We start from the raw sequence: 24,386 nt of genomic DNA, 5'->3' as shown, positions 1-24,386 counted from the left end.
GCCTTTAAACAAGCTCTTAAAAGACTGAATTCATTCCACTATTGCAATATTATCGAAAAAATACAACTTATTGAGCTTTGATTTTGTTTTTGTATATGATCAGTGTTTTTTTACTTTATAAGATACTGCATGTTTAGCTCCACCACCCTTTAAACAATTTATTCTAACAGCTCATGGCGAAGTAAGTAAGTAAGACAGACAGCATCATCAACGAGGGGAGATTGTAACGTAAATATAATACATAAACAATATTCAGTTACTGCAGCAAAACAGTGGAATGATATCCCCACAAATATTAGATGTTAAAAAGGAGGGTCCTGTTGTCTCAGCAAGTATCTCTTTGGCCCGTCAGAGGCTGCCTTTTCCCTCGCCGCTGCCTGCTGCTCTGTAGCCGCCGGTCTGTGAACATGACTGGCCGGCTCTCGAGCGAGCTACGCCCATGGGCGATTGTAGAGCTTTTCAACTCCAAAAGGCCAGATAACCACAGGATCCCGTTAATTTCAATATGGACATTTATGTTGTGATATTTAAACAAACCATCCATCAACAGGGAAATAAAAGCCTCTTGTCTACAAGACCAGTCTCTTGAGAGAGCTCCAGCCAGCTCATAGCGGTCTGTGAGCGTGACTGTAGATTTTGCTTTTGTTTGCATACTACATGCTACATGTTGGCCAAATTAGTACGTATACTAGTATAGTATACGGTTTCGAACTATCCTTATCCTATAAAGACTAACAAGGTCACTTAGGGTGAGCACTTGCATAGAAAACCTACTACATGCTACATGAAACACTTTATCATTATGGATATTCAGTTCTGCTGGCATGTGACACGACCGAAAGGCTCAGTAAATCCCAGCATCGCCCTGCTGCTCTCTGTGTGCTGATAAACTCAAACTCCCATCAGTCTCTGCTTCAAATTCAACACAACTGATCAAACCTCAACCTCAACCCTTACTGGTCCAGATGTTGTAGATTAATATGTGAGTGCAGTATTTGCTGCTTAAAGAGAAGAGAGCGATCAATGATGAGAGAGTTTGTCTTCACAGCAAGGGTAAGTGTGGCTGGAGGGTGAATATAATGACAGGGGTATTCTCTGCAGACGCTCAGCCAGCAGGAGAGAGAGAGAGAGGGAGAGGTGGAAAAGCAGACAGAAAGAGACAGAGCCGTTTACTCTGACACCAACAGATGGGATCTGCCGTCATCAAGTCAATATTTACTGTTTCTTAACAAAAAATTGGCAGCGTTAGCTTAGCTGATTCAGTAGCAGGCGGCGCGAGCGTCCTGGTTTGTGTGAAAGAGGCTTCGGAGAGTAAAAACAACACTTCAGTGATAATAATTGTAGCTCTGCTACACGTGCGACTCTAAAAATACATTGCAACTGAAAAGAAGAGCCATTAGCCACCCCTACGCTCTTTGATTTTTCCATCCTCCCTTTTAAATGCACACACGCTCGCGGTGTGCACGTTCACTTTACCCATGGCTCAATCCACTATGGGGATACATGTGAACGCAATTTGCACTTCCAATTAAACTGTCGACCTCTGCTCCAGAATGCAAAACTTGATTTTGTAACATCCTCTCTTGGATAGCTATTATTACCCAGCCAGTCCAATAATAGAGAGAACAAGGCTTCACAATACACTGGTGAGGATCATCAAAGTCAGCAAAATAATTAGTGCATTCATCACACCGTCAATATATAGAGGGGGGACACCTTTTAGAGACATTTAAACTATTGATTTTTTTTTGTGTCTACTTATGTATTGATTTATTTGTTTGTGTGACATAAAGAGACCAAACCAAATCCAACCTGTCCTTTTGATCACCACAGATGCCATCCTTTCCTACAACAAAGCTTTCAAAAAGCAGAGAAAAAAGAGAAAATCAATGCTGTTTGTGGAACGAGAACGGTTTTGAGACACACACATATATATATATATATAAGCATTTCCCCGTCTACAAATGTGTGCAGAACTGCAGCATTAGTGTTTCACAGAGGGGATGCCGCTTAGTCACATTAAGATAGAGAGCAGTGTGAAAGAATAATAACTGAAAACATAGCAGAATACATTAGGCTAGGGTTAGCCTAAAGCATGCTGCCGAGGCCTGTAACACGGCTCAAACACATGACTCGCCGGTCAGATCAGATGACTAGATAAACAGCAGGAATGTTGCTTTTTCCTCATTTTTTACAGCACTGATCTTGTCTCTCTGGGCAAGGAGAGAGAGATAGATGTTGTGTGTGTGTACAGTATGTGCTAGAAGAGCATCTTTAATCAGCCCACTACTGTACCAGATAACAAGTCCAAGCAATTATGTAACATTTAGCTGCTGAGCTTATCACTTATCCTGCTCAGATGAGTTGAAATGCAGAATACAGAGCATGGCACAATTGTCTAGATTTTTGTGTTATTGACTTGCATAATCTAATGGCTGCGAGGGAATGCCTGGTTTTATGCTGATATCCCTGAGTGGAACACAATGAAGTATCTAATATGGGCCTAATTTATGTGTCTTATCATGTATTGAAAGTGGATTTTAATGGCGTTTTTTTTTCTTCAGGCGTTATGAGTTTGCAACTCATAAAATAAAAACCGCTCCCTGAACTCTAGCAGTGAGAGAAACAAACAAATTTTAGGCTGAGTATAAACACACGGTATAAAAGACAAACAGTTCATGCAAGTGGATTTCCGACCAGTGCCAGATATTTGTCAAAGGGCCACCAGCCATTTTTCCTCAGACACTTCTCGCATGTCATTTAAACAAACGTCAGGACTTAGCACATTAATCCATTAGACGGCTATCATAACAAACTGTGGAAGTAATGTAAAGTTTAGAAAAGTGTGACAGTCAAAGCACATCATAAGAAGAGTGTTGTAAATCTCACATTGGCAAATGCTGGGAGACCTTTTTTTTTTCTTCCCTAAATGACAAAATGACAATTATACCACATGAGGGATAACAGGAAATGATATATACAGCATCACATATTATATATACAGTTTTTCCGAGCTGCACTGTCTTAATCCTGAAGGCAATTACTCAGTGAGAACTCTTTCCAGCAGCTTCAACATGCATCGTCTCCATAGCCCATTAGTGAGTCAGGTCTCGTAGAAAGCAGAGGACTTAAACAACAGGAAATATTGGCTGAAATAGATATGAATGAGAGGTGTAAAGTGGCCATTCGCCAAACACAATAGCTGTTGTTGTTTTATAAAGAAGTGGTTGATCATTTCACAACAAGTTTATCATTCTTGGCTCAGCCGAAATTGACTCAATCGTTCGGTTTGTGCAACCACCGCTGATGGAGATGGTTATACAAGATGCCAGAGTTGGAATCATCAATAAGAAGTAGAATCGTATGACTGGTGTCATGACTGCTCAGCACTGTGTGGCAAGTTGTTCTAGGCGTAAATCAGAAATAAACATGAATGAATTAAGTAACTAATTAATTCATTAAAATAACTTGTGAAAGTGTATAAGGGCTTAGAACATTATGATGGAAGTATATAATGGCCATTCCAGTGCTCTATTATGTCTCATAAGTTGTTGCAGCAATTTTTGGGTTGATACCATTTGTCACACCGATTTGGTGCAAAATTTAACCATTTGTTACCACTCGAGAATCGATAAAAAATGATCAATAATCCCTACAAAATACCACATTAAGACACCAACACCTTGAAGTACACCTTAGAAAAAGCCATGCTGTGATTTGGTATGAAAAACTTTTGTCAAGAATTTGATTTTTCGGCGAGCACACCTGTTCTGGAAACTGCTCAGAAACCCTCAGAAAGCCATCCATCCTCTGAATGCACTAGGTCTCTAGTTTGTGGCTGTAAAGTTTCATGAGGCTTTTTTTTTGTTTGTTTTGTTTAATTTACTTTTTTTTTTTTAAACTCAGAGTATGAATATTCAACAACACACTTAAAGTTGTAATCCTTAGAATTTAAGTCGTGGTTGATTTTGCAACGCCTGCGGTTACTGTGGTACCAGCAGGTTTAATACCACCGATCCCAGTTCTGGAGGCAGCAAACACTCTTTGTGTCAGAAATCCAACAGAAGAGCAGCTTACATGCATGCCTCATTTCCTGTGAATCCCTCGTGTGAAGGCAGGCAGTTTGAAACCAACACAGGAGTGTCAGACTCTGCCACTAACAAGTAAGGGATAATGTACAGCGAACTTGTCCTTGTTGCAAAACCAAACCCCACAGGGAGACATCAGAACTGCGTCCATAGCAATGGTCTGTTAGACATAGCAGCAGCAAATGAAAGTCAATTGTTCATTTCCACTGCAACACCAGCGCCCAGAGGCAAAGCAACGCGTCTGCGCCTCATATTCTACTGAAATGGTCTGTGTCGAAAAGGAAAATAGAAATATATATATAATAGGCATTCTCTGTCCAAAATGGCGGCAGGGCTATTGTAATAAAAACCAAAAAAAACAGTTTCGTCTCTTTGCTTCTCCACTCTTTGGTCTGCTATAAAGAAATTACAGACCGTAGAATGCCGTAATCGACCATTAGAATCAAGGATTCAACAAAGCCGTGTAATGATGAAATTAATATACTGTATAGGGAGGTAATTATAGAATGTAAATCATTTGAATTGCTATCCTTAAAAATAATGCCAACCATAAATAGTTTCAAAAACTGGGTTTGATTTCATTAAAATCTTACAAATTAGCACTGGAGCAAATATGAATTGAGAATCACAAATTAACATCAGCCTGTGAGGGAACAGAGAACACGTTATTTTCCAACTCACCGCTCCTCTCCGCTCATGAACCAGATGCCAAATATCATGTGGGAATTACAGCTCCATCTGTAATGATCATGTCATGTTTGAGTAAAGTCATAATGGAATATTGATGTAACAACTTCAGACTTAAGTTTGAAAGCCAAATTGCAGGGTCTGAAATTAACGTTTTTCACTGCCTGCCACTTTGGCAGGAAAGTATTTTTTTTTTGTCTGCTACTCGGGGAATTTTAGCTGCCACTTTTAAAATCTATGCGCTAAATGGAGGAATAATATTTTAGATCTGATGTCATTCAATGTTCGATATATTTTACAAAAAACATTATATGCATGGTAAATTACAGTGTTCGAATTACTCTGTAGCTTCGGGGGAGCCCTATTTTTCGGAGGTGTGAGGGTACTGTACACTTACTGTACTTAGTGGTTATTTGCATAAAAACACAATTCAAATGATGAGGAAATAAATTATTGTATTTTTATTTAGATATTTGCTTTGACTAAAAAAAATCTTGGCATTAGTAGTTTTAATTATGTATTATAAGATGCTAGGAGCTAATGTTAGTGTTATGAAGTTTAACAGGTCATAATTTCCTCTCTAATATCTAATTTATTTTGTTGTGAAAACATCTCCTTCAAACAACTGTATTCTACCATATAGAATACTATACTGTAATTCAAGTTTCTCACCAAAAAACCTAATTTTACGAGATTACATTTGAACACATCATCATAACGTTAGAATTTGCCTTCACCCAATACTCATTTTTACAAAACTTGAACCATAAAGTTCCTCCGTAAACGTTAGTAGCTCCGTTATTTAACCAAGTATGACTGTGCTGCCCACAGGCTTCTAACGGGTAACGTTACTAACTCTCCTCCTGTTGATTTCAACACAGATTTGTTGTTCACAGTGTAGCATTATCAAGGAAAGAATAGAGTGCCTCTCTCAGGTTTAGTAGTAGTAGCGCCATTACGTGAAACATGATGCAGATGCGTATGCGTCATTGTGCAAACGTAACTGTTTGAAAGCATTGATACAGAGGAATGTATAGTCACGGAGGCATGAGATGCCAAGGAATCAGACAACTAGCAACCGGTTCTCAACGGGAACTGATTTCTCTATTCACATCACTAGCGTTTTCCCTGCCTGCCAAAGTAGCGGATGGCCTGACGATTTTATCCGCCACTGCCAAAAATGTACCCGCATTTGGTGGGTGGCGGGTGCTAATTTCAGACCCTGCCAAAATGGCATTACTTAAAGAGATAGATTTTATATGTTGCATGTCTGAAAAGGGCTAAAGTCACACTGAAGGCTTCATCTATACATTGTTTTGTTGTTGTCATACCAACACAGATGATGCTGTGTAATAGCTATCAGTATTAGCTGAGGTTGAATGGTTTCCTATCATTGGTAGTAAAGAACATGTCCCGTCGTGACTCCATCACTGCTGAATAATTGAATCCATTATTAGCCAGCACGTTGTTTGAGTGGGAGAAGTGCTGTCCCGGTGTGTGTGTGTGCAGAGAGACCCAGCAGGCCTTATTTTGTCCTTCTTTTAAGACAGTCGTCCATCATCATTCTCCAAGGCAAAAAGAGTGAATGTCGCTCTATGACTCACTAAGTAGAAAAACTCTCACCTTTTTCTCTCTGCCTGGATTTTATTCTCTCTGGCTGCCTCTCTCTTTGCCCCTCAGGGAGTTGGCTCCTGACAGCATCACAGAGAAACGAAAAAAAATTGAAAAGTCAAAGTGTATGTGAAATGTTTTTGTGCGTGTGCATCTCTCTCTCTCTCTCTCTCTCTCTCTCTCTCTCCGTGTGTCTGACTGCTTTTCTCTCCTCTTCCATCGTTCTCTGCTTCTATCAGGATGCCTCTCCTTTTATCTTTACCTTCCATTTCAGTTTCACCCACATTTTACTGAGAAGACGAGTGAGAAATAGTTTCAATAGTGTCATTCAATCCATTCAAGCCAGTGCTGGTCTTTTGGTTGGTTTTATTAAAATATAAATCACATATTTTATTGTTTATCATAATTAGACATGGTAAAAAAGGTATTTAAAATCAATTTTTTTCCCAACCGGGCACATTTCACATAGTGAAAGAGATACAGAAAATACAAATATCATCATTATAGGTAAAAAACAGAATAGTGTTTTGGTGAATTTTGGCAGAAACTGAAATGCAGAGGGGCTCCACACGATTAGTTTAGGATAAGTTCATGGTTCCTTGATTTAGAATATTTATTTACTAAATATTTTAAATTAAAATTTTGAATTTGAAAGAGCCTTCATTAATGTCAGCAGTTCACTGCAGATAATAGGACCAGCTGCAGATTATGCAATATTTGTACAAAAGTAGTGGCCTGCAGTTTGTTTATTAATTTCACTCATACCATGCCAATTAAACAAAATTGATATGGAAACCAAGCTGATAACCCGAACGAAAAGAGGACAGAATCTCACAAAGCTGTAAAACAGGCAGTAAACATTTTAAAGAGAATAGTTTGATATTTTGGGAAATCCCCTTTTTCACTTTCTTGCCAAAAATGTACACGAGAGGCACAAAGACTGAAAACAGGGCGACAGTAACTTCCTGGAGTCTCGGCTGGTTTCCTGACAACCTCACAGGGACGACAAGACGATACATAAACCATCGTAAAACCACTACATGACACGTGTTGCACTTGGGTTTGTGTGCGAATTAAACAAACGAGTAGTGGTTCGAAGAAGTACTCAGATCTTTTGCTTCAGTAAAAGTAGCAATACTACAATGTAAAAATACTCAGTGACAAGTAATAGTCCTAAATTCAAAATTGTAGTCGAGTAAAAGTACAAAAGTATTAATATACTTAGAGAACCAAAAGTAAAAGCACTCATGCAGAATGGCCCATTTCAGAATAGCATATATTATTGCATTATAATTATTGAAGCATTAATGGGTTCATCATTTTAATGTTGCAGCTTTTAAAAGTGGAACTAATTTTAATTACTTTATATACTGCTATAATGCTCTATCTACAATAATACATCATAGTGCTGGCAGAGGAAGAAGGAATCCCAGCAGCAGACAGTCGAACCGCAGAGGACGGGTGTAAAACCAACTTCCTCATTCATGTCATAACAGGGTACCTTAGTTACATCCCACCACTGGAAATGACAAATAATCTGTTAATAATTAGTAGAGCTTTCAAGGTGCTAGTAGGCAGATTTTGCTATCCTATCTGGCTGCTGGCGGCTGCTTCGTATATACTGTACAGAAACTAGTGGTCTCAAAAATATGGTGTTAGAATGAACCTCCCTATTTTTAGGTCTCACTGCTTCATTTTTCTGGCCACAGAATCAGCTCTTTCCAGGGTCTTTGACCCTAATTCTTCCCTCTCAGAAACCCCGCCGCCCTGTGGGACAACAGCTGCACGTAAACAAGAGGCGGGTTTTCTCAGAGTGCTCGGTGTTGTTTGACGTCCCCTTCACTGTGACTTTCAATAGAGCAATATAGAAGAGGAAGATAGCTGACATCAGGGGGACGACATGAGAGTTATCCTCTCAATACCCTGACAGGTGCCGTTCATGGCAGCAGCAAAGCAGCCAACAGTGAGAGCTGCATGTCAGACCACGGGTTGCGTCCATTTCCTGAGGCGAGGACATATGCTCTTAGCTCTTGATCCACCCAGTCATTCTCTTCACGTCTAAGCTAGTTTATAAGAAACATTTTGGTGGCTGTCACCCTTACGGTCACTGTGGTTATTCACTCTAATATATCACATGAATAGATTTATTTTTAGATGCCACTATTCCAGGCGTTACAAGTGATGTCACCCTTATTTTATAAGCATATTTTCCCAGAATGTGTGTGTGTGTGTGTTAAAGTTTGCATGCGTGTTATTTTTAGATTAGGCTATTCCAGGTAACATGGCTAATGTCACTTCCCCTGCCATATTCCATCTCGTGATACCTGTGGGAGCGTGTGTGCGTGGTTGGCTGTGTTAACAGCGCTGTCCTTTTAATCAGCACCCCTGTGTGTTTCCCCTGTAGAGCCGTCATTGGTTGAGTGATGATGGTGGAACTGCCACTGTTTACACCATTTAAATCTGGCAGGCGGGGGTGAGATTACCAGCCTCTCACCTGTTGCCCTAATCAAAGGAGTTATTACTGCACTGCTGGATGGTGCTCAGAATAGCACCCTCTAAAAATACACACATGCTCTAAACACACATACACACACACACATACAGAAAGGGAAGAGGGAGAGAGCCAATCAGGTAGCAAAGTTCATCCTGTCTTTGTTTGATATTGTGTATCCATCACTGGTCTATACTGGTAGTGGTGTTTGCTGGGAGTGCATGGTTTCACTTTGGCGCTCTAGTTTGCTAGTCTAGTTCTTCTGTGTGACCAAAACAGTGTTACTTTCAATTATGCTATTAGCGCTCACTGGTCTTAATCAAAATCAAATCAAACTCGGCTTTAAACTAAAAAGGAAATTGTAGCACATCAATCGTATTTTCGGCTGCTGTCGGTTGAAGAATTTATTTAAATTTTTTACTATTAACTTATAACTTTTTATGGCTGGACTCTTATTACTTTTACATAACGTTTAAGACCTTAGCTGTCTTAGGTGTGGCTGTGTACCTACCTGAGGGGATCCAGCTAGAATCAGTGTTAGAGCTAATGATTATTTTTTTGGTTTTCTATGGAGAGGATTTTGATTGGCTATCAATATAGATTATGGCTCAGTCGATTAAAACATTTAATCGCATGATTGTCTATAGTTAATTGCGATTAATCACACATTTTTCTAAATGTGTTCAAAATGCACCTTTTTAAAGGGAGATTTGTCAAGTATTTAATACTCTTATCAACATGGGAGTGGACAAATATGCTTGCTTTATGCAAATGTATGTATTTATTATTGGAAAATCAATTAACAACACAAAACAATGACAAATATTGTCTAGAAACCCTCACAGGTACTGCATTTAGCATAAAAAATATGCTCAAATCATAACATGGCAAACGGCAGCCCAACAGGCAACAACAGCTGTCAGTGTGTCAGTGTGCTGACTTGACTATGACTTGCCCCAAAACTGTATGTGATTATCATAAAGTGGGCATGTCTGTAAAGGGGAGACTCGTGGGTACCCATAGAACCCATTTTCATTCACATACTGTATCATAATGTCAGAAGTTAAGGGACTCCTTTGAAATTGGCCACGCCAGTTTATCCTCGCCAAAATTTAGCGTAAGTTGGGAGCGTTAATTAGCTTCCTTCACGACAAGCTAGTATGACATGGTTGATACCAATGGATTCCTCCGGTTTTCTAGTTTCATATGATGCCTGTATCATTGAGCCCTCTACATCCTCCGAAAGATCGAATAGTGGCGGGGCTGAATTGCAAGTTGCGTTAAAGAAATTAGTGGCGTTAACGCGATATTATTGCGTTAACTTTGACAGCCCTACTATAAATCTGTTCTCTATTTATTGTAGCTGTCTATCTGTGTCTCTTTTTGGATCCTACTGTCGTCTTCTCACCAAAAACACTCAGCAGAACATAAATATCGGTCTCTGTCTGTATATGTGACACGGCTTCCCTTTTTTGGTGCGGAGCGCACCCTCTGATCCTCTCCCATGACTGAAGAGGCCTGTGAACAACTCTCGGCCCGTTGAGGCCACTTGACATATAGAATATTTGATCCACATAAGCTGCCACTGTGGGAGCGGCCCATCCACATGGAGAGGAAGAGAGAGGAAGATAGATGGATAGAAGACGAGATGGATGGAGCAGGGTCAATATTGACTGGATCAATAGAAGATTACCTGTTGCAGAAATATTGACACCTTAAATCAGTTCCTGATTACAAATTGATTTTGTTCTGTGTTTAATTCCCTCACGAAGTAAATTATTTTCTGTGAAAGTCTGTTATCCAGAACAATATATTATACTCCAAACCCTTGTGGTCCTTTTAAATGTGTCTGTATGCAGCTCAGTGCCCGACTATTCCTTGTACACACCTTGATGAGGCGTCTTGCTGCCCTTCATATTAATGATTCACGGTGACTGAGAGGCACGGTTTGTTCAATTCACACCATTGTTAAATGATTACACACTCCACCTATTCAAGCACTCAAAGAGAGCATAACAAGTGCCCATTGGACCAATTGCTTTCTCCCAGAGAGACAGAAGTGGTTCCTACTACATGTGCTTTTTACTTCTAAAAATATGTCATTTAAGGTAACGGAAACAATATACATTCATTCATATTATTAGATTATTGTGAGTAGTAGCTGACATTAATCTTAACGAGATATGTGTAGTCTGAGTAATAATTAAGAATGCCTCCTTTTATATTGTCAGAATTTCCTTGCAGTACTTAGTCTCAATAATATATTTGTTTGGTACATTGGTCCACATTTAGCAAAAGGACATCACTTTGAAAGCTTCTTTATTATGGGTGTATGTGGGATTCAGAGGGTTATAAACATGGTTCCTCTGGGAAAGACACATCCTCCAGGAAATGGCTATACAGGAAGTAATAGAAAGAGAGCTTGTGTAAATTACCAAACAATGGAAATAACAGAGTGGCAAGTGTTTCCTGGATAACATTGTTAGAATGCATTGTTGGATAGCATTATTTGATGCAAAATGCATTAAAAATGTGGTTGGGTTTCCAAAATGCCCTTAAAAAACAACAGAAGAAAACAGAAAAATGGAAATGATATGAAATTAGAATATAAAATATTTGGTAAATGTTACAATATTGTAGTCCATATATAAAATGAATGATATAGGTTCATGTAGACCATTGTTGTTTCATCCTCTTCAGAAGATGTACTGTATGATAAGCCTTCTGCAAAGTGGAACAAAGGGGCCAGTCACAGGAAACACTTTTTCATACTAAGCTTACAAAAATCAACATTGATAATCCCAGATGTAAATACAATCTGCAGAACAGCAATTTTCCCTCACTTAGCAGTTGAAATCTATCCTGCCGTCTCTACGCTTATCTGACCAAAGTATCTTGCAAAGTGACTGCATAAAGAAACCATTACCGCCACAGTTCCTGTCCTGCGCCGGGCAAAGCAAGATGGAACTGTGGCGATGAGGTGACAAGAGACACAAGCAGAAATCACAGTCGCCGCTAAGTACAGGAAATGTTAAGGAATTTGTCTCGTCCTCGGTGCAGACATAATGATAAGATGGCTTGCCAAGTGGAGGATTATCCTCCTTTCCATCTATAGCTGCTTTGTTCCTGTCTCGCTCCGTCTCTCTGTCTGTCCTTTTGACCCGATCTGTACTTCACATTTACATTTGAAGCTTTTAGTACCCTCTCTTCAGTCTACGTGACATACCTACCGCTCAGAAGCTACAGCAGAACAGATGCGGAGGTGGTGCCGTTTGTCTAATTTGCCAGCTCATTTCCACCACTCTCTCTGACGGAGGCAGCCTTTCTTAAGGGAAGCAGCTCCCTATTAAAAGTTTATTAAGCAGCAGCCAGAGGAATGATTAAAATTCTGCACAAGCCAAATAGGATGAGGAGCACGAGGGGGGAGGCGAGTGATTACACCCCAGTGTGCGTATGCTTGTGCAGAGACGTGTTTGTGTGTCAGTGTCTCCCCTAAAGGCAATACAAGCATCTAATATTACTGTATGTGTACAAGATGAAGCTGAATAATGAAGTTCAGTGGATTTCTGCAAATTACACTTCACTAATTTATTTTTTGTCCTTTTTTTTGTCCCTCACTTTCCTTCCTCTCTCTCCTTTTCCTTCAATTAATCTCTCTCTAGAGTGGTCCAGTGCTGTCCTCCAGTGTTTCCCCTCCCCTCAATTTTTCTGTCCCTCTGTCCGTCACCCGGTAAGTACACTCAGATTCACCTCCCACATATACAGTTTAGAGGCTTTCAGTGTTTTTCAATCCTTTTACGTAATCATCTGTTCACTGCCTGCCTTGAACTGCAAATTGCTGTCACCTTTACAGTATGAAACAGAGCGTCATTTCCTGTTGATGTATAGGGAAAGGCATTGTGTGAAGTCGACAGGGTTTATAGCACATTAATGGGCATACAGTTTACATACAGCGGCGCTGATGAGTATAATGAGTATTAGTGTGTTGTTGTTGTTGTTTTAGATGGATGAATGATCTAGACCAGGGGTGCCCAAACTTTTTCCTTGGAAGGCCAAAACTGGAACTCGATGGTGGGCCATGGGCCAAAAGTAAACACCTATTGTATTGTTAAAATGCAAAATGGTACTACAATCCCAAGTTCCCCTTATTGAATATTAATTTAGCTTTTAAATAGTCAACCCGGTAAAACCCACCTGCTGAATACAATTGGGCTCATTTCCAGTCACACTCAATTTATTCATTTCCAGGACTGTTTGGGGCTCCAGCATGCAGAAATATTCAAATACACCATTTTTAAAATAGGCAAAAAATAACACTGTATTGAAGAAACTGCATGTTTTAGTCCCAAACTGCATGTGATTATCATAAAGTGGGCATGACTGTAAAGGGGAGACTGGTGGATACCCATAAAACCCATTTTCATTCACATATCTTGGGGTCAGAGGTCAAGGGACCCCTTTTGAAAATCGCCATGCCAGTTTTTCCTTACCAAAATGTAATGTATCTTTGGAGCGTTATTTAGTCTCCTCCAAGCTAGCATGACTTGGTTACCAATGGATTCCTTAGTTTGTCTCGTTTCATATGATACCAGTATATTCACTCTAACTCTAAAACCGAGCCTGCTACACCCTCTGAAAGACAGTAAAGTCGGCGATCCCGTGGGCCTTTTAATTAAAAAACAATTTTACTAACATCTGGCTGGGCCAAATCAAACCTGATCGTGGGCCAACTTCGGTAAACGGGCCCCACTTTGGGCATCCCTGATTTGGACAGTGTAGGAATAGTCCAGCAAGTTAAGATAATCAATATGGTAGATTAAGGCCTAGAATTTCAACAGAATTCACTGTTTTCTCTTGATGGGGTGAAAAAAGTGCCTCTAACACTACCTTCAAAAATCTGGGTTAGGTTTGGATGCCTCTCTGAATGATCACAGAGCAGCTTGACAGATCAAACCATCCTCCAAATAGACATTTTCAGACACACCTTGTTATACAGTATTGCTAAACAACAGACAGTTGGCAACCCCACATATGTTGCATGTCAATTCGGTTCAGTTGAAATTTTATATGTTTTGCTATTTAAAATGGTTTAAAACAAAGTGCATGAAAGAAAAGGTAATGAGAATGGAGCATGTCTAGGTGTTATGTGGGGACACTTGACACACTCAGCTATAAGTATAGGATACAGTAGTTAAAGTGGAGTCTTCTGTCTTCCTCTGAGGCAGGATAAGATTTTTTTGAAGAAATAATATCTTTGTATTCATGTATGCTTACTCTAACAGGATGTGTCCTAGTAGCCAAGGACACCTGTTGTCAACAGGCTTCAGTTCTGAATGAAAACTATGTTGTGCAGAATTTGAATGTGGGAACCCATTAGCATTGGTTTCAGGAAGCCATCTTCTGTTTTCATGATGGTGCCTCGCGAAATGTAGAGAAAACCATTAGCAGTTTCTCCATGTTAAATTGAGTGTATCTTAATATTAAGCAGACTAATCAACAAATCCTTTTTGCACGTACCCAGGAAAGCAATAACACAAGCCAACTCTAATGTAGAAGTCCCAGCTATCTGTTATCGCCAATTACAGGGCTTGTTTACTAGAATCAAGGGACTTGGTGGATCTGTTTTTATGGCTGTGTGTGTGTGTGTGTGTGGCCAGGGCTGTTAATGATGGGTGTAGATGGTCTCTGTTTAGATATGTGTGTTCTCTGGTAATGCCTAAGGGGGTGGTTGTTGGGCTGGGTGGGCTAGTGAGTCCCTCTGTCTCCTATAAATACACACCATTCAGAGGCTGAAATTTGCCGGTTTGCGTGTGTATGGTCCATGTGTGTGTGCGTCTTTATGACGCCCGCTGCAGCCAGGCGAGCTGGAGGCTATTACTGGCCAGCAGGGTTGCTATGGAGACCAGTGGTGTCAGAGAGGAGCAACATCTGTGGGGTGTTTGTCAAGACAGGTTTTCCTCTTTCTGTCTCGGTCTTCTCTCTTCTCAGTCTTGTAGTCAAAACCACCACGGACTGAAGTTGTAAAGCCTGATGAAAAAATCTCCAGTCTGTCATCATTTAGTGTTTTCAAACATTTGTAAACATGGCACTTGAATGTGGAAGCGATTTCTAAAAGGTAGTAATTTCTTGGGCAATAGTTCAGCCGCCCATGCTCAATCATGCTCACAGTAGGCCCTCAAGCTGTGTCAATCAGCAGGGACTCGGGGACTCTTACGCCAGTGGAAAGCACACATTCTGGGGAAGCATTTAACCTTTGCCCCCTTCCTGCTCCCTTCATGCTCCCTTCCTGCTCCCTCTCCTCACAGCTCCCCTCTCTATATGGACATGTTCTATTTCCACAGCTCCTTTCCCCTGGCTGCCTTATCGGCAGCTCAGCTGGGCACAAATGCTCTTTTTATAGGTACTTATTTGGGCAAAGGGAGAAATCCCATATTTTTGAGCACCCCCTCCTCCCTCCCACTGTCCTCCTGCTGCCCGGTTCCCCTTGTCTCAAACTCTCAAGCTTCTATTTATTACTCATTTTTTGTCTTCCATCTTCCTTTTGCTGGGTTATCCCTCAGTCCCCGTGTCCTCCTCTGAGATGGGCAGCAGGAAGAAAAATGTGTGGAAGGGATCTTTGGGTAGAATTTCATGTGACAATTTTCTTCCAACTTGGAGATGTATCCATTAATTTGAATCCCATTATACTGTGTGAGGTACCCCGCGGTGTCATTTTGCAGTAGCCAGCACAAACCGTAAACTCCAAGTGGAGTTTATCTGAGGAAAATTGAGTCCTTTTTTAAATGAAACTCAGAGGCTTCTCAAACACTTCACATAGGTCAACCAGAATATGTTGTGTGTGTGTGTATATGTTCAGTATTTCTGACCATGTTTGGGCAAACCTGGCCCCCGAAGAGCCTTCGGCAGGGTATGTGTAGCTGGGCGAACCAAACCTTTGACCCCCTAATCTGGTCTAAATGAGACTGTCACACACACACAGCACAGTGCCACACAGCGCAGTGCGGTCTGTGATGTAACATAGTAATTTAGGGAAAAGTTGGTATTTTCACTCTGCAGGCATCGCTCTGCAAAGGCCAGTTACCTAACGTCCATGCCCAAATTAACAGGCTCTTTGCAGGTTGCCCTGCACCTACCTTCATCACCTCCAAGAGAAACATCAATCCATTTATGCCAAGATTAGACTAAGCCTCGAGTCCGATACTCGCTGTGTCCTCACATGCCTCCAGGAATATTATCAAATGGGTGTCAAATAGCCTTCTTCAATATGAACAGGAAAAGTATGCAGTGTAAATATAAACTATTAAGTAGAGGAAATTGTATATCTAATTTCGGAAAATAACCTAAGGCTTGTGTTCAGACAAAACATGTTACTTCCTGAGCAAGAGCTAGGATCGAAATAGAAGTTAAAGAAAAGAAAGTGCTACTTCAGAAGATTCATTTTGCAGTCTTCAGTCTGTCAGAACAAAAATTGTACTGCCATTTACACAGGCTGCTCACTGGCTCACTCCTCAGTCACATCTACATCACTCATATCTGTGCTATTTTTAAAAAAACAATATATTTCCTACCCATGGTATGTCCAAACACTTTTTAAAATCAACTGTCTAGACTTAAGTCTTTCTAATACCAGTGTTCCGGTGGAATGTCTCTATTATTAACCAGACACGGATACCATCTCCTCAGCATCAACTCGTGAAGAATGGTCTTTTCCATATTCCATTTGGTGGCTTCAGTTACTCATATTCATCACTGTGCAAAGACTGAGGATTTGTAGTTATATTTTAGACTCCTTTTCCCCCGTACATAATAGAGATTCCCCCAGCTCTGCATCGCTGATACAGTTTATCTGCCCTAAAATGTTAGTTTGTTCCGCTCTCTGTAATTTGTCTTTCCCCAATAACTTAGTTATTCCTTGAGCACCCCTTATACTTGCAAAAAAAAGTAGTTGTGATACAGATTCTTCTGAACCAGAGAGCTGTGTCCCGGTCACAGGGTTGGGTTTAGTGTGCTAATGCGTCAGCCTGGCCCCTCTACCTCATTAAATTCAGGGAACTCCCTGACTAAGTGCCTTTTTAAACAGACACACAAACACACACACACACACACACACACACACACACACTCACACAAACACACACACACACACACACACACACACACAAACACACACACTCAAACGTGCAGTGCTCCAAATACCTCTGATTAAGATTGCCGATAACCCGGGGACAGCCCTTACCCCCTCTCTCACCTCCTTCCTTTGCGTTCCCGCTGAGGGCCCTCAGTATTCCCTCAGTGAGGAGAGTCATTGGCCCTCAGGTCAGCAGACTCCCTCTGACATGCACACTAATATCCAACATTTGGCAGAGGCTGTAGGCCATCATTTATTAGGTGGATGCTCGGTCCATTAGACCATGTGTTAAATTCTTTGTGTAACTCAATTTGGCAGAGGGTGGACGTAGATGACTATATATAGAACTCTTTGAGCTTGTGGATGTGCGTGTCCCAGTATGGGTGTATTTTATGAACTAATTTACATCTTCATCTGCTGTTCAGTAGGAATGAACCATGGAAACTAACTGACCTGAAAGGTTTTGAGTTTGAAAGTGTGGGAGATCCCACTGCTGTATTTGAATGTGGGAAAGTCTTATTTTTATTGACGCCCGTGCACATGGTATGTATGACATTTGTGTGCACATAATTTCTCTCTGACCACAGCTGGGCACTGTAGTCGGCGTGTGTGAGTGAAACACAGCCAGTTTCCAGTATCCCAGGCTCAATTTAATTATGTAACCCGGGACCGAGGAACGAGAGTGAGCAGGGTGATCCTCAACTATAAAAGGCAAAGAAGAGGGTAGAAGAGGGTCATTTGGCTTGGAAAAAGACATTCTTCCCTTCAACAGCATATTACTTCCTCATCCGCAGTCCCAGAGAAACAAATAGTGATTACAGATTTTTGTACATTCAACCCCCAAAAAAGCTTACATCAGCCAACTGACATTAGAATGTTTTTTTTTCTTATCTTTATCTATTATCAATTACTACATATTAGGGCTGTCAAGGTTAACGTGATATAAATGTGTTAAATTAAATTAATTTCAAGTCAACTCATAGTCAAGTCAGCACACTGACACACTGACAGCTGTTGTTGCCTGTTTGGCTTGAGTTTGCCATGTTATGATTTGAGCATATTTGTTATGCTAAATGCAGTACCTGTGAGGGTTTCTGGAGGATAATATTTATCATGGCTTTGTGTTGTTAATTGATTTCCAATAATAAATATATACATACATTTGCATAAAACAAGCATATTTGCCCACTCCCATGTTGAAAAAGGTATTAAATACTTGATAAATCTCCCTTTTAAGGTACATTTTGAACAGATAATAAATGTGTGATTAATTTGCAATCAATGTGTGATCAGAAACTTGCTTATAGACTGTGGAATGTAAAAGTTTTAAATACAACTTTTAGACATATTGGGGAGGAGAGAAGTAGGACTCTTTCAAGATTTGTTTTCTTGAGAATCTGATGTGAAAATATTACACACACTTTAAAGGGCCGCAATTCAATTTTTCTCTCAGTAAGTAGTTATGACTGGTGAAACTACCATGATTATAATAATAATAATAATAATCTTTATTTGTATAGCACCTTTCCAAACATAGTTTCAAAGTGCTTGCACAGATACAATGAAATACAGACAAAATAATAACAACAATAAAAGAACAAAACAAAGACCAAACAATGAGAAAACTAAAACCTGTAACCAGTGGTATCAAAACAATAAGTTACTACACATAAGCCAAAAGAGGACAATATAAGGTGTGGTTAAAAGGTGCACCAAGCTGTTGCCTTACGGAGTTAAAAAAGCCTTTTTATAAAAATGTTTTTTTAAAAGAGATTTAAAATTGGTAGTAGAGCTGGCTAACCTGAGGTCCTGAGGCATGCTGTTCCACAGTCTAGGGGCATTGATGGCAAAGACCCCGTCACCCTTAGTCACCAGCCTAGACCTGCATGGTACAGCCAGTAGAGCCAAGTCAGCGGACCTCAGGTTACGCGGTGGCACATAGGGTGTAAGGAGCTCAGTGATGTAGCTTGGTTCCAAACCATGCAGAGCTTTAAAAGTTAATAATAAAATCTTAAAATCAATTCTAAATTTGACAAGCAACCAGTGAAGTGCAGCTAAAACCGGAGTGATGTGCTCAAATCTCCTCGTACCCGTGATCAGTCTAGCAGCTGCGTTTTGGACTAGTTGCAGGCGATGTATTGAAGTTTGGCAGAGACCGGAATAAAGGGCGTTGCAGTAGTCTAAACGGGAGCAGATGAGAGCGTTGACTACTCTATTGAGGTCAGGAGTTGATAAAAAAGATTTTATTTTAGAAATGTTTCTGAGATGCATGAAGCAGGATTGATTAATGTTCAGCATTTTGTAATTTAAGAACAAGAATATGGAGAGTGGTGCTGAGCTGGAATCCATTTTTGTGGTCACTCAACACTCCTTACCTGCAAGTTTCCCCATAATCCATTGTATAAGGTTTTGGACTGTGTGTGATTTGCCACAGTGTTCACTTGTTATTTCCTCTCTGTTAGACACATTTGCACCTGGGACCCGGCACATACTCTGACACAATCTGCTGTTAGCCAGCTTCTCTGGAGCAGTTGTATAACTCAAAGTTATGTGCTTTGCACAATAACATTTATATAGTTGTTTTTTGAAAGAAACATAAGTCATTAGACAAAATCAAACTTTTCATGCAGCAGACCACTTCATTTTGAAGAATTCGTCCCCAGGTTAGTTTACAATAAACACAAGAAAGTGCCATCAGTGATAGATTTCTGTGTAATCTACTTGTGTTTTTGTTGAAGTCTGTATGGAGCCTGTAGCTAAAGGAAGGCCACTGGGTCCTATTTCTTCCAGTTGTTGAAGTAAGAAAAAATGCTGCCTCTTGTTTTCGAATGCCCTGTTTGTCCAACAGTGTTGAGATTAAAATGTGCAATCTTCTCATCAACCTGTAGGCTAATAATAGTGATTTAGACTCCTGTTAGTGACTCTTTGGGCTAATATGGCTAAGTGGGCTAAGGAAAACAAACTTAAATACGCATGGGTTAACAAACACATGGACACAAACAGACGTGGGCATAGACAAACACCCAGACACAGACAACCATAGACATACCCAGCCACACGCACGCACACAAAGTCACACTCTGCTGGAGGCACCACAGAAACCTCAGATGACACTCGACAGTCACTAAGCAGAGTGCAGCCAAAATGTGGATCAATTGAAACAAGCAAAATTTCAGTAGTGATTAGCGGTTGGTCTCACGATTCAGCTTTTTCCACTCACTCCTCTACTCGCTCTCTCCTCAGTCATGCTGCTCTCTGCAATCAGATTGTTCAGCAATTGTTCCCCACATGCTAGGTTTTGCGTAGTAACACCAGAGGTGGGTAGTGTTGAGGAAAAATTCTTTCAGGTCCAAATCTGAAAATGTCTCATATCAGATGACTCATTTGGCTAATTAGGATGAGATAATGCTGTGAGGTTTCATCATTAATTGCCTAATAAATACATGTGTATTCACTTCTTTACTTTGACCTGAGGAAGAACTTCTGTGGTTGAAACATATCAGTCATGTCCACATGAAATAAAAGCAGTTTGTCTGTTTTTTTCATGTGCATAATCTGGTCTCTACTTTTCGATCTCTCTTTATCAGGCTACACTAATGAGCAGGACTAGTTAAATACATACCGCACGCATAATGTTAACTTGAATATTTACATTACAACAGAAAGCAGCAGCAGTAGCAGTAGTAGTTCTGAAGCATGATATACTTTAGAGTTATTAGCATTAATACAGTAGACACTGTTACAGCTCTCTGTCAGCTCAGTGTCAACACGGTTCTCTGAAGTACTGACTTCAGACCAGCGTTCACAACCGGAGACCGCTGCTATTCACGCTGTCAATTCGTCTGTAAATATTAGCCGCCAGCGTTATTTGAAAGCCTTAACGTTACTCCTGCTGTAGCTTCAGCCATGCGACTTTGAACGGAGTCATGTGGAGGTGTGGCTGCGGTAGGATAACAGAGCATCAGCAGACCTGGTACCAGCTGACCACCTGCCTCTTAGCATGGCCGTGAATGCATAAATAAATAAATAAAAGCAGGACGATGAATGCATCCAAATTTAACGGAGTAAAAGTAATGATTTTTCTCTAAAAATCCACTCAAGTAAGGCTAAACAGAATGCTGCATTAAAACTACTTTGACAAGTACAATTTACATGTAACATTACTATCCACCTCTGAGTAATACGTAGCCCACAAGTTGGCATGCTTCATTAGGCTTCAGTCGAGTTGAGGAGGTGTGAAAGTCAGTGAAATCAGATACCTTACACAGGTCACACACACAGGATCTCCATCCTTGTTCAGGTAAGTACATGTTTGCTTAGCGATCACTGGCCCCTCTTACACCATCCTGTTATGTAATGACTAAATGAAATTTGAAAAACAAATGCAGTCGATAGTAACATTGATTTCACTGCCATATGTGCTGTTTGCTCAGAGAACAGAGGTCTTCTTGGTGTAATAAAACCAACGTGTTCCTTGCTAAGGGCTCTCATTGAATTAAAGACTACCTTTATCAGTGTAAACAGTAGCAGTTTTATGGTATTGCTCTCTGTCTCACAGCCTGAGCGGTGTGTGACTGATGTGTGCAGTAAAGTATGCTCAAACATGAGCCCTTCTGTTAACTGGATTCTGTCTGATAGGGCAGAGTTTAATCTAATTCACAGTAATGCAATAGAACAAACCTGCCACCACCAGAGTGTTGTAGTCTGTCTACGATCTTGAATCAATGTCTCCTCAGAAGGGCAACCCGTTGAAGTTTGCTTCCCGGATATTGTGTGTGTGTCCCTTTTTTTATTCTGTGTATCCTGGTTGGTGGTCGTCTTGCCGGCGGTCATAACATTGGCTGTTTAACTAAACCAGTTGACCTGAGGTGGTGTTTTTTAATCTCTCTTGCATTTCCTTTTAGTGTGAATACTGGAAACGTGCCACAAAAGCATGAACACCTGTTCAATATAATGCAACCCAGAAGCCCTGCAGTACTTGGGAAGTTTTTATTCAATTTCTCTTTAAATCACATAAGGAAGATGTTGATTCTACAAAACGGTACATTTTGCAATGATAGTTTGTGTTAGATTGCAGTGTATTCTAAGGTGTTCCACTTATTTTGCTCTGATCTTATGTGCAGATGAGTTTCACAATGACAGGAACACTTTATAATGCAGTTGAATACAAAAAAAAATATGGTCTAGGACCTTTCTGACATATTTTAGCGAAAATTTCAAAGGGCTCTTGTAGAGGTGTAATGTTACTGTGTCCAACCTCCATTGTTCTGACAGGTGGCCACATACACAGTACAGTACAGTACAACATGGCTACAGAAGTGTCTCCTAAACATGGACCTCTCAGTGTAGTGTGCTGTCTGTAGGAGTTGGCTCCCTCTGGCCTCTCCTCCCCTTTGCTCTCATCCTAACCTCACCCCCCTGCCGATCCTACTCAGTGCTGAAACCCTGCAGGTGTGCGTGCACACTCTAGGGGCTCTGATTTCTCGGCAGGGACTAGTGCAAGTACAGCAGCAATATCATATTTTGGCATTTTTTCAGACTTTTAAATGAGCTTTGGTATATTATTTGTCATATAGCGGACATGGTGCAAGTGTGTGGAGGTGTAATGAGATGAATGCAGTGTTGCTAGATTGGGCTGGTTTCCGCCCAATTGGGCTACTTTTGATTAAGTTGGGCTGTTGTTGTCAACATTCGGCAAACCAAACAAGCTGTCATTTTATGGACCAAAACTAGGGATGCAAAGATACCACCTTTTTCAGACCGAGTACAAGTACTTACATTTGGGTACTCGCCGATACCGAGTACCAATACGAGTACCGATACGAGTACTTCTCTGTGCCAAAAGACCCTCGTTAACAGCCAGTTGGAGTGTGTGAGCGACACACGGCAGGCTGGGGAATCCCGCACACAAGGCGGTGCGCCGCGACCCGCTCTATGTCGGCTTGGAAAGGCTCAGGGCGAAGGTGCTTCCTGGGCCCTGGCTAAAGTGTCACCGGGGCGGACTGTCCTTAGTGTGCCCCAACCGCATCGTGCCCCCTGGCCGGGCTCGGCCCACGTGAAGGGCGCCAGGGGTCTCCGGCGATGTCTGCAATCAACCCAACCCATCTTGAAACACGGACCAAGAAGTCTAACGCACACGCGAGTCAGAGGGTGCAAGCAAAACCCCGTGGCGCAATGAAAGTGAGGGCCGGCACGCGCCAGCTGAGGTGGGATCCCGGCCCCGCGGGCTTGGGCGCACCACCGGCCCGTCTCGCCCGCACCGTCGGGGAAGTGGAGCGTGAGCGTGTGCAATAGGACACGAACAATGGTGAAGAGAGGTTAAGGCACGCTGCCATAATGTGGTATCGCTGCCGTTGTATTGGAGCTGTTTTGCGAGTAGGAGTACATGAGCACAGTATCGGACCCAATACCCGATACTGGTATCGGCATCGGTGCATCCCTATCCAAAACACGGATGCAAAATTCTGTAAACTTCATTCTGTCCACTCACTCATATTATTGTCTCATTTAATTTGAGAAATATTTGATTGACATGAGTTGTATTCAATGGTCGTTAGGGATAAGGGAGGACCTACTTACCTTGACGTTATCATCATTGACAGACATGGGGATTTGTGTATTTGGTTGTCTCATTGCACTCTTTGTGGGTTGTGACAGCGTAGTTATCTAACATTTTATCTTTGGTTATTTGATGCAGCTTACAGTTTTACATGGGTTCCTGGCAAGGTTATGATTAGGGCTTGTCTTTATTGAATTGGGCAGGTTTGAAGTTGTGATTGGCCTGGAAAATGGCAATCTGATCTGGCAACACTGGATGGACGTTCCATGCGGATGAGGCAATGCAAGGCAAGGTGTTTCATATCTTGGTGAAAACCGGCTCTGACCAGTGGCTCTGTGGTTCCCCTTATTAAATAATGTGCACCGTATCCACCAGGCTAGATAACCACACAGACATCTGTTGTTTCTGCACACATTAGACTGGTCCGGTAAAACTCCTGCTTAACGTGCGACATCTATAGACAAACTGGGCATTCATTGAAAAATCTTAAAGTAATTAAAGGTTCACATCCGTCTTAATCTCGTTTCAATGTTTTCTCCAAACCTTGTGCTCTGTCTCCTTCCGTCTCTCCACATCCAACAACAACAGGAGTGGGGAGCAACCATGTGCGTCAGAGCTTTCTTTCCAAACTGTCTGCCAAAGTGCTGTTTTAATTTTGAATACTTAAGATGCAATTTTAATTGCAATATGATGTGATGCACGGGGATTATGAATATAATTTTAATTCAATTTGATAGTGAGTCATGACGAAGGTAAAGTTTTAGAAACAATGTTAATTGTAGATACTAAGGTAAAAATAATTATTATGGAAATTGTCAATTG

General features: G+C 41.0%; 1 protein-coding gene across 3 annotated transcripts in view; it reads left to right on the top strand.

Moving 5' to 3' along the window:
- LOC119476827 (1-phosphatidylinositol 4,5-bisphosphate phosphodiesterase beta-4-like) overlaps positions 1 to 24,386 on the top strand; it is an 81,918-nt gene that overhangs the window by 9,766 nt on the left and 47,766 nt on the right. For all 3 annotated transcript variants that reach the window (XM_037750383.1, XM_037750380.1, XM_037750382.1), the window contains exon 3: positions 12,540 to 12,607. The gene's annotated coding sequence lies outside the window, so the exon portion shown is untranslated. The remainder of the gene's footprint in view (positions 1 to 12,539; positions 12,608 to 24,386) is intronic.

Source organism: Sebastes umbrosus, chromosome 18 (genome assembly GCF_015220745.1).
Source record: "Sebastes umbrosus isolate fSebUmb1 chromosome 18, fSebUmb1.pri, whole genome shotgun sequence".
In the NCBI taxonomy this organism is placed as follows: domain Eukaryota; kingdom Metazoa; phylum Chordata; class Actinopteri; order Perciformes; family Sebastidae; genus Sebastes; species Sebastes umbrosus.
This window is presented reverse-complemented; position numbering and strand designations above follow the sequence as displayed.